The following is a 13,084-nucleotide window of genomic DNA, read 5'->3' as shown; positions in this document are numbered from 1 at the left end:
ATGTTCATACTAATGGCGGTGTAGATATTTCCATGTTCATAGAGATGGCGCTGTAGATATTACCATGTTCATACAAATGGCGGTGTAGATATTTCCATGTTCATAGAGATGGCGGTGTTGATATTTCCATATTTATAGAGATAGGAGTGTAGTTATTTCCATGTTTATAGAGATAGTAGTGTAGATATTTCCATTTATATACAGATAGATGTGTAGATATTTGCATGTTCATAGAGATAGCGGTGTAGATATTTCCATGTTCATACAGATAGCGGTGTAGATATTTCCATGTTCATACAGATAGCGTTGTAGATATTTCCATGTTCATACAGATAGCGGTGTAGATATTTCCATGTTCATACAGATAGCGGTGTACATATTTCCATGTTCATACAGTTAGCGGTTTAGATATTTCCATGTTCATACAGATGGCGGTGTAGATATTTACATGTTCATACAGATTTAGGTGTAGTTATTTCCATGTTCATACAGATAGCGGTGTAGATATTTCCATGTTCATACAGATAGCGGTGTAGATATTTCCATGTTCATACCAATAGCGGTGTAGACATTTGCATGTTCATATATATAGCGTTGTAGATATTTCCATGTTCATACAGATGGCGGTGTAGACATTTCCATGTTCATAGAGATGGCGGTGTAGATATTTCCATATTTATACAGATAGCAGTGTAGTTATTTCCATGTTTATAGAGATAGCAGTGTAGATATTGCCATTGATATACAGATAGCTGTGTAGATATTTGCATGGTCATACAGATAGCGGTGTAGATATTTCCATGTTCGTACAGATAGCGGTGTAGATATTTCCATGTTCATACAGATAGCGGTGTAGATATTTCCATGTTCATACAGATAACGGTGTAGATATTTCCATGTTCATACAGATGGCGGTGTAGATATTTCCATGTTCATACAGTTAGCGGTGTAGATATTTCCATGTTCATACAGATGGCGGTGTAGATATTTACGTGTTCATACAGATGGCGGTATTGATATTTCCATGTTCGTCCAGATGGCGGTGTTGATATTTCCATGTTCATAGAGACGGCGGTGTAGATATTTCCATGTTTATGCAGATAGCGGTATAGATATTTCCATGTTTATACAGACGGTGGTGTAGATATTTCCATGTCTATAGAGATGGCGGTGTAGATATTTCCATGTTCATAAAGATGGCGGTGTAAATATTTCCATGTTCGTACGGATGGCAGTGTAGATATTTCCATGTTCATACAGGTGGCGGTGTATATATTTCCATGTTTATACAGATAGCTGTGTAGATATTTGCATGTTCATACAGATAGCGGTGTATATATTTCCATGTTCATACAGATAACGGTGTAGATATTTTCATGTTCATACAGATAGTGGTGTAGATATTTCCATGTTCATACAGTTAGGGGTGTAGATATTTCCATGTACATACAAATGGCGGTGTAGATATTTCCATGTTTATACAGATAGCAGTGTAGATATTTCCATGTTCGTACAGACAGCGTTGTAGATATTTCCATGTTCATACAGATGGCGGTGTAGATATTTCCATGTTTATGCAGATAGCGGTATAGATATTTCCATGTTTATACAGATGGTGTTGTAGATATTTCCATGTTTATACAGATGGCGGTCTGGATATTTCCATGTTTATAGAGTTAGTGGTGTAGTTATTTCAAAGCTTATAGAGACAGCATTGTAGATATTTCCATGTTTATACAGATAGCGGTGAAGTTATTTCCATGTATATACAGTCAGCGGTGTAGATATTTCCATGTTTATACAGATAGCGGGGTAGATATTTCCATGTTTATAGACACAGTGGGGTAGATAATTCCAATTTTATACAGATAGCAGTGTAGATATTTCCAAGTTCATACAGATAGCAGTGTAGATATTTCCACGTTTATAGAGATGGCGGTGTAGATATTTCCATGTTCATACAGAAGGCGGTGTAGATATTCCCATGTTTATAGAGATGGTGGAGTAGATATTTTCATGCTTACACAGACGGCATTGTAGATATTTCCATGTTTACACAGATAGCGGTGTAGGCATTTCTATGTTTACACAGATAGCGGTGTGGATATTTCCATGTTTATGCAGATAGCAGTGTAGATATTTCCATGTTTATACAGATAGCGGTGCGGACATTTCCATGTTTATACAGATAGTTGGGCAGATATTTCCATGTTTATACAGAGAGCGGTGTAGATATTTCCATCTTAATACAGATGGCGGTGTAGATATGTCCATGTTTGTACAGATGGCGGTGTAGATACTTCCATGTTCATACAGATGGCGGTGTAGATATTTCGAGGTTTATAGAGATAGCGCTGTAGTTATTTCCATATTTATAGAGAAATCTGTGTAGATGTTTCCGTGTATATTCAGATAGCTGTGTAGATATTTCCATGTTCATGCAGATAGCGGTGTAGATATTTCCATGTTCATCCAGATGCCGGTGTACATATATCCATGTTCATACAGATGGCGGTGAAGGTATTTCCATGTTCATACAGATGGTGGTGTAGATATTTCCATGTTCATACCAATGGCGGTGTAGATATTTCCATGTTCATAGAGATGGCGGTGTAGATATTTCCATGTTCATAAACATGGCGGTGTAGATATTTACATGTTTATAGAGATAGCAGTGTAGATATTTCCATTGATATACAGATAGCTGTGTAGATATTTGCATGTTCATACAGAAAGCGGTGTAGATATTTCCATGTTCATACAGAAAGCGGTGTAGATATTTCCATGTTCATACAGATAACGGTGTAGATATTTCCATGTTCATACAGATAGCCGTGTAGATATGTCCATGTTCATACAGTTAGCGGTGTAGATATTTCCATGTTCATACAGTTGGCGGTGTAGATATTTACATGTTCATACAGATGGCGGTATAGATATTTCCATGTTCGTACCGATGACGGTGTAGATATTTCCATGTTCATAGAGATGGTGGTGTAGATATTTCCATGTTTATGCAGATAGCGGTATAGATATTTCCATGTTTATACAGATGGTGGTGTAGATATTTCCATGTTTACAGAGATAGTGGGGTAGTTATTTCCAAGTTTATAGAGACAGCTTTGTAGATATTTCCATGTTTATACAGATAGCGGTGAAGATATTTCCATGTTTATACAGATAGCGCTGTAGTTATTTCCATATTTATAGAGAAATCTGTGTAGATATTTCCATGTATATGCTGATAGCTGTGTAGATATTTCCATGTTCATACAGATAGCGGTGTAGATATTTCGATGTTCATCCAGATGCCGGTGTACATATATCCATGTTCATACAGATAGCGGTGTAGATATTTCCATGTTCATACAGATAGCGGTGTAGATATTTCCATGTTCATACAGATAGCGGTGTAGGTATTTCCATGTTCATACAGATAGCGGTGTAGGTATTTCCATGTTCATACAGATAGCGGTGTAGATATTTCCATGTTCATACAGTTAGCGGTGTAGATATTTCCATGTTCATACAGATGGCGGTGTAGATATTTACATGTTCATACAGATGGCGGTATGGATATTTCCATGTTCGTACAGATGGCGGTGTAGATATTTCCATGTTTATACAGATAGCAGTGTAGTTATTTCCATGTTTATAGAGATAGCAGTGTAGATATTTCCATTGATATACAGATAGCTGTGTAGATATTTGCATTGTCATACAGATAGCGGTGTAGATATTTCCATGTTCGTACAGATAGCGGTGTAGATATTTCCATGTTGATACAGATAGCGGTGTAGATATTTCCATGTTCATACAGATAACGGTGTAGATATTTCCATGTTCATACAGATAGCGGTGTAGATATTTCCATGTTCATACAGTTAGCGGTGTAGATATTTCCATGTTCATACAGATGGCGGTGTAGATATTTACATGTTCATAAAGATGGTGGTGTAGATATTTCCATGTTTATAGAGATGACGGTCTAGATATTTCCATGTTTACAGAGATAGTGGCGTAGTTATTTCCAAGTTTATAGAGACAGCGTTGTAGATGTTTCCATGTTTATACAGATAGTGGTGAAGATATTTCCATGTTTATACAGATAGCGGTGTAGATATTTCCATGTTTATACAGATAGCAGTGTAGATATTTCCATGTTTATAGAGATAGCGGTGTAGATAATTTCAATTTAATACAGAGAGCAGTGTACATATTTCCACTTTCATACAGATAGCGGTGTAGATATTTCCACGTTTATTGAGATGGCGGTGCAGATATTTCCATGTTCATACAGAGGACGGTGTAGATATTTCCATGTTTATAGGGATGGCGGTGTAGATATTTTCATGTTTACACAGATGGCGGTGTAGATATTTCCATGTTTACACAGATAGCGGTGTAGACATTTCCATGTTTACACAGATAGCGGTGTGGATATTTCCATGTTTATGCAGATAGCAGTGTAGATATTTCCATGTTTATACAGATAGCGGTGCAGATATTTCCATGTTTATTAAGATAGTGGTGCGGATATTTCCATGTTTATACAGATAGTTGGGCATATATTTCCATGTTTATACAGATAGCGGTGTAGATATTTCCATCTTAATACAGATGGCGGTGTAGATATGTCCATGTTTGTACAGATGGCGGTGTAGATATATCCATGTTCATACAGATGGCGGTGTAGATATTTCGAAGTTTATAGAGATACCGCTGTAGTTATTTCCATATTTATGGAGAAATCTGTGGAGATATTTCCATGTATATTCAGATAGCTGTGTAGAGAGATCCAGGTTCATGCAGATAGCCGTGTAGATATTTCCATGTTCATCCAGATGCCGGTGTACATATATCCATGTTCATACAGATGGCGGTGAAGATATTTCTATGTTCATACAGATGGTCGTGTAGATATTTCCATGTTCATACAAATGGCGGTGTAGATATTTCCATGTTCATAGAGTTGGCGGTGTAGATATTTCCATGTTCATAAAAATGGCGGTGTAGATATTTCCATGTTCATAGAGATGGCGGTGTTGATGTTTCCATATTTATAGAGATAGCAGTGTAGTTATTTCCATTTTTATAGAGAAAGTAGTTTAGATATTTCCATTGATATACAGATAGCTGTGTAGATATTTGCATGTTCATAGAGATATCAGTGTAGATATTTCCATGTTCATACAGATAGCGGTGTAGATATTTCCATGTTCATACAGATAGCGGTGTAGATATTTCCATGTTCATACAGATAGCGGTGTAGATATTTCCATGTTCATACAGATAGCGGTGTAGATATTTCCATGTTCATACAGTTAACGGTTTAGATATTTCCATGTTCATACAGATGGCGGTGTAGATATTTACATGTTCATACAGATGGCGGTGTAGTTATTTCCATGTTCATACAGATAGCGATGTAGATATTTCCATGTTCATACAGATAGCGGTGTAGATATTTCCATGTTCATACAGATGGCAGTGTAGATATTTCCATGTTCATGCAGATGGCGGTGTAGATATTTCCATGTTCATACAGATAGCTGTCTAGATATTTCCATGTTCATTCCGATAGCGGTGTAGATATTTCCATGTTCACACAGTTAGCGGTGTAGATATTTCCATGTTCATACAGATGGCGGTGTAGAAATTTAAATGTTCATACAGATGGCGCTGAAGATATTTCCATGTTCTTACGGATGGCAGTGTAGATATTTCCATGTTCATACAGGTTGCGGTGTAGATATTTCCATGTTTATACAAATAGCAGTGTAGTTATTTCCATGTTTATAGAGACAGCTTTGTAGATATTTCCATTGATATACAGATAGCTGTGTAGATATTTGCATGTTCATACAGATAGCGGTGTAGATATTTCCATGTTCATACAGATTGCGGTGTAGATATTTCCATGTTCATACAGATAGCGGTGTAGATATTTCCATGTTCATACAGATAAGGGTGTAGATATTTCCATGTTCATACAGATAGCAGTGTAGATATTTCCATGTTCATGCAGTTAGCGGTGTAGATATTTCCATGTTCATACAGATGGCGGTGTAGATATTTACATGTTCATACAGATGGCAGTATAGATATTTGCATGTTCGCACAGATGGCGGTGTACATATTTGCATGTTCATAGAGATGGCGGTGTAGATATTTCCATGTTTATGCACATAGCGGTATAGATATTTCCATGTTTATACAGATGGTGGTGTAGATATTTCCATGTTTATAGAGATGGTGGTCTAGATATTTCCATGTTTACAGAGATAGTGGTGTAGTCATTTCCAAGTTTATATAGACAGCGTTGTAGATATTTCCATGTTTACACAGATAGCGGTGAAGGTATTTCCATGTTTATACAGATAGCGGTGTAGATATCTCCATGTTTATACAGATAGCAGTGTAGATATTTCCATGTTTATAGAGATAGTGTTGTAGATAATTTCAATTTCATACAGAGAGCAGTGTAGATATTTCCAAGTTCATACAGATAGCGGTGTAGATATTTCCACGTTTATAGAGATGGCGGTGTAGATATTTCCATGTTCATACAGAGGACGGTGTAGATATTTCCATGTTTAATGGGATGGCGGTGTAGATATTTCCATGTTTACACAGATATCGATGTAGACATTTCCATGTTTACACAGATAGCGGTGTGGATATTTCCATGTTTATGCAGATAGCAGTGTATATATTTCCATGTTTATACAGATAGCGGTGCGGATATTTCCATGTTTATTCAGATACCGGTGCGGATATTTCCATGTTTATACAGATAGTTGGGCAGATATTTCCATGTTTATACAGATAGCGTTGTAGATATTTCCATCTTAATACAGATGGCGGTGTAGATATGTCCATGATCGTACAGATGGCGGTGTAGATATTTCCATGTTCATACAGAAGGCAGTGTAGATATTTCGAAGTTTATAGAGATAGCGCTGTAGTTATTTCCATATTTATAGAGAAATCTGTGTAGATATTTCCATGTATATTCAGATAGCTGTGTAGATATTTCCATTTTCATGCAGATTACGGTGTAGATATTTCCATGTTCATCCAGATGCCGGTGTACATATATCCATGTTCATACAAATGGCGGTGAAGATATTTCCATGTTCATACAGATGGCGGTGCAGGTATTTCCATGTTCATACAAATGGCGGTGTAGATATTTCCATGTTCATAGAGATGGTGGTGTAGATATTTCCAGGTTCATACAAATGGCGGTGTAGATATTTCCATGTTCATAGAGATGGCGGTGTAGATATTTCCATGTTTATACAGATAGCAGTGTAGTTATTTCCATGTTTATAGAAATACCAGTCTGGATATTTCCATTGATATACAGATAGCTGTGTAGATATTTGCATGTTCATACAGATAGCGGTGTAGATATTTCAATGTTCATACAGTTAGCAGTGTAGATATTTCCATGTTCATATAGATGGCGGTGTAGATATTTACATGTTGATACAGATGGCCATGTAGATATTTCCATGTTCATACAGATAGCGGTGCAGATATTTCCATGTTCATACAGATAGCGGTGTAGATATTTTCATGTTCATACCGATAGCGGTGTAGATATTTCCATGTTCATACAGATAGTGGTGGAGATATTTCCATGTTCATACAGATGGCGGTGTAGATATTTACATGTTCATACAGATGGCGGTGTAGATATTTCCATGTTCGTACGGATGGCAGTGTAGATATTTCCATGTTCCTACAGGTGGCGGTCTAGATATTTCCATGTTTATACAAATAGCAGTGTAGTTATTTCCATGTTTATAGAGACAGCTGTGTAGATATTTCCATTGATATACAGATAGCTGTGTAGATATTTGCATGTTCATACAGATAGCGGTGTAGATATTTCCATGTTCATACAGATAGCGGTGTAGATATTTCCATGTTCATACAGATAGCGGTGTAGATATTTCCATGTTCATACAGATAACGGTGTAGATATCTCCAAGTTCATACAGATAGCTGTGTAGATATTTCCATGTTCATACAGTTAGCGGTGTAGATATTTCCATGTTCATACGGATGGCGGTGTAGATATTTACATGTTCATACAGATGGCAGTATAGATATTTGCATGTTCGCACAGATGGCGGTGTAGATATTTGCATGTTCATAGAGATGGAGGTGTAGATATTTCCATGTTTATGCACATAGCGGTATAGATATTTCCATGTTTATACAGATGGTGGTGTAGGTATTTCCATGTTTATAGAGATGGTGGTCTAGATATTTCCATGTTTACAGAGATAGTGGTGTAGTTATTTCCAAGTTTATAGAGACAGTGTTGTAGATATTTCCATGTTCATACAGATAGCGGTGTAGATATTTCCATGTTCATATAGATAGCGGTGTAGATATTTCCATGTTCATACCAATAGCGGTGTAGAAATTTCCTTGTTCATGTATTTAGCGGTGTAGATATTTCCATGTTCATACAGATGGCGAAGATATTTCCATGTTCATACACATAGCGGTGTAGATATTTCCATGTTCATACAGTTAGCGGTGTAGATATTTCCATGTTCATACAGATGGCGGTGTAGATATTTCCATGTTCATAGAGATGGCGGTGTAGATATTTCAATATTTATACAGATAGCAGTGTAGTTATTTCCATGTTTATAGAGATAGCAGTGTAGATATTTCCATTGATATACAGATAGCTGTGTAGATATTTGCATGGTCATACAGATAGCGGTGTAGATATTTTCATGTTCGTACAGATAGCGGTGTAGATATTTCCATGTTCATACAGGTAGCATTGTAGATATTTCCATGTTCATACAGATAACGGTGTAGATATTTCCATGTTCATACAGATAGAGGTGTAGATATTTCCATGTTCATACAGTTAGCGGTGTAGATATTTCCATGTTCATACAGATGGCGGTGTAGATATTGTCATGTTCATACAGATGGCGGTATAGATATTTCCATGTTCGTACAGATGGCGTTGTAGATATTTCCATGTTCATAGAGATGGTGGTGTAGATATTTCCATGTTTATGCAGATAGCGGTATAGATATTTCCATGTTTATACAGATGGTGGTGTAGATATTTCCATGTTTATCGAGATGGCGGTGTAGATATTTCCATGTTCATACAGATGGCGGTGGAAATATTTCCATGTTTATAGGGATGGCGGTGTAGATATTTTCATGTTTACTCAGATGGCGGTGTAGATATTTCCATGTTTACACAGATAGCGGTGTAGACATTTCCATGTTTACACAGATAGCGGTGTGGATATTTCCATGTTTATGCAGATAGCAGTGTAGATATTTCCATGTTTATACAGATAGCGGTGCGGATATTTCCATGTTTATTCAGATAGCGGTGCGGATATTTCCATGTTTATACAGATAGTTGGGCAGATATTTCCATGTTTATACAGATAGCGGTGTAGATATTTCCATCTTAATACAGATGGCGGTGTAGATATGTCCATGTTTGTACAGATGGCGGTGTAGATATTTCCATGTTCATACAGACGGCGGTGTAGATATTTCGAAGTTTATAGAGATAGCGATGTAGTTATTTCCATATTTATAGAGAAATCTGTGTAGATATTTCCATGTATATTCAGATAGCTGCGTAGATATTTCCATGTTCATGCAGATTACGGTGTAGATATTTCCATGTTCACCCAGATGCCGGTGTACATATATCCATGTTCATACAAATGGTGGTGAAGATATTTCCATGTTCATACAGATAGCAGTGTAGATATTTCCATGTTCATGCAGTTAGCGGTGTAGATATTTCCATGTTCATACAGATGGCGGTGTAGATATTTACATGTTCATACAGATGGCAGTATAGATATTTGCATGTTCGCACAGATGGCGGTGTACATATTTGCATGTTCATAGAGATGGCGGTGTAGATATTTCCATGTTTATGCACATAGCGGTATAGATATTTCCATGTTTATACAGATGGTGGTGTAGATATTTCCATGTTTATAGAGATGGTGGTCTAGATATTTCCATGTTTACAGAGATAGTGGTGTAGTCATTTCCAAGTTTATATAGACAGCGTTGTAGATATTTCCATGTTTACACAGATAGCGGTGAAGGTATTTCCATGTTTATACAGATAGCGGTGTAGATATCTCCATGTTTATACAGATAGCAGTGTAGATATTTCCATGTTTATAGAGATAGTGTTGTAGATAATTTCAATTTCATACAGAGAGCAGTGTAGATATTTCCAAGTTCATACAGATAGCGGTGTAGATATTTCCACGTTTATAGAGATGGCGGTGTAGATATTTCCATGTTCATACAGAGGACGGTGTAGATATTTCCATGTTTAATGGGATGGCGGTGTAGATATTTCCATGTTTACACAGATATCGATGTAGACATTTCCATGTTTACACAGATAGCGGTGTGGATATTTCCATGTTTATGCAGATAGCAGTGTATATATTTCCATGTTTATACAGATAGCGGTGCGGATATTTCCATGTTTATTCAGATACCGGTGCGGATATTTCCATGTTTATACAGATAGTTGGGCAGATATTTCCATGTTTATACAGATAGCGTTGTAGATATTTCCATCTTAATACAGATGGCGGTGTAGATATGTCCATGATCGTACAGATGGCGGTGTAGATATTTCCATGTTCATACAGAAGGCAGTGTAGATATTTCGAAGTTTATAGAGATAGCGCTGTAGTTATTTCCATATTTATAGAGAAATCTGTGTAGATATTTCCATGTATATTCAGATAGCTGTGTAGATATTTCCATTTTCATGCAGATTACGGTGTAGATATTTCCATGTTCATCCAGATGCCGGTGTACATATATCCATGTTCATACAAATGGCGGTGAAGATATTTCCATGTTCATACAGATGGCGGTGCAGGTATTTCCATGTTCATACAAATGGCGGTGTAGATATTTCCATGTTCATAGAGATGGTGGTGTAGATATTTCCAGGTTCATACAAATGGCGGTGTAGATATTTCCATGTTCATAGAGATGGCGGTGTAGATATTTCCATGTTTATACAGATAGCAGTGTAGTTATTTCCATGTTTATAGAAATACCAGTCTGGATATTTCCATTGATATACAGATAGCTGTGTAGATATTTGCATGTTCATACAGATAGCGGTGTAGATATTTCAATGTTCATACAGTTAGCAGTGTAGATATTTCCATGTTCATATAGATGGCGGTGTAGATATTTACATGTTGATACAGATGGCCATGTAGATATTTCCATGTTCATACAGATAGCGGTGCAGATATTTCCATGTTCATACAGATAGCGGTGTAGATATTTTCATGTTCATACCGATAGCGGTGTAGATATTTCCATGTTCATACAGATAGTGGTGGAGATATTTCCATGTTCATACAGATGGCGGTGTAGATATTTACATGTTCATACAGATGGCGGTGTAGATATTTCCATGTTCGTACGGATGGCAGTGTAGATATTTCCATGTTCCTACAGGTGGCGGTCTAGATATTTCCATGTTTATACAAATAGCAGTGTAGTTATTTCCATGTTTATAGAGACAGCTGTGTAGATATTTCCATTGATATACAGATAGCTGTGTAGATATTTGCATGTTCATACAGATAGCGGTGTAGATATTTCCATGTTCATACAGATAGCGGTGTAGATATTTCCATGTTCATACAGATAGCGGTGTAGATATTTCCATGTTCATACAGATAACGGTGTAGATATCTCCAAGTTCATACAGATAGCTGTGTAGATATTTCCATGTTCATACAGTTAGCGGTGTAGATATTTCCATGTTCATACGGATGGCGGTGTAGATATTTACATGTTCATACAGATGGCAGTATAGATATTTGCATGTTCGCACAGATGGCGGTGTAGATATTTGCATGTTCATAGAGATGGAGGTGTAGATATTTCCATGTTTATGCACATAGCGGTATAGATATTTCCATGTTTATACAGATGGTGGTGTAGGTATTTCCATGTTTATAGAGATGGTGGTCTAGATATTTCCATGTTTACAGAGATAGTGGTGTAGTTATTTCCAAGTTTATAGAGACAGTGTTGTAGATATTTCCATGTTCATACAGATAGCGGTGTAGATATTTCCATGTTCATATAGATAGCGGTGTAGATATTTCCATGTTCATACCAATAGCGGTGTAGAAATTTCCTTGTTCATGTATTTAGCGGTGTAGATATTTCCATGTTCATACAGATGGCGAAGATATTTCCATGTTCATACACATAGCGGTGTAGATATTTCCATGTTCATACAGTTAGCGGTGTAGATATTTCCATGTTCATACAGATGGCGGTGTAGATATTTCCATGTTCATAGAGATGGCGGTGTAGATATTTCAATATTTATACAGATAGCAGTGTAGTTATTTCCATGTTTATAGAGATAGCAGTGTAGATATTTCCATTGATATACAGATAGCTGTGTAGATATTTGCATGGTCATACAGATAGCGGTGTAGATATTTTCATGTTCGTACAGATAGCGGTGTAGATATTTCCATGTTCATACAGGTAGCATTGTAGATATTTCCATGTTCATACAGATAACGGTGTAGATATTTCCATGTTCATACAGATAGAGGTGTAGATATTTCCATGTTCATACAGTTAGCGGTGTAGATATTTCCATGTTCATACAGATGGCGGTGTAGATATTGTCATGTTCATACAGATGGCGGTATAGATATTTCCATGTTCGTACAGATGGCGTTGTAGATATTTCCATGTTCATAGAGATGGTGGTGTAGATATTTCCATGTTTATGCAGATAGCGGTATAGATATTTCCATGTTTATACAGATGGTGGTGTAGATATTTCCATGTTTATCGAGATGGCGGTGTAGATATTTCCATGTTCATACAGATGGCGGTGGAAATATTTCCATGTTTATAGGGATGGCGGTGTAGATATTTTCATGTTTACTCAGATGGCGGTGTAGATATTTCCATGTTTACACAGATAGCGGTGTAGACATTTCCATGTTTACACAGATAGCGGTGTGGATATTTCCAT

The sequence above is a fragment of the Gorilla gorilla genome, chromosome 19, assembly GCF_029281585.2.
Source record: "Gorilla gorilla gorilla isolate KB3781 chromosome 19, NHGRI_mGorGor1-v2.1_pri, whole genome shotgun sequence".
NCBI lineage: Eukaryota > Metazoa > Chordata > Mammalia > Primates > Hominidae > Gorilla > Gorilla gorilla.
Note: the sequence above shows the minus strand (reverse complement) of the source record.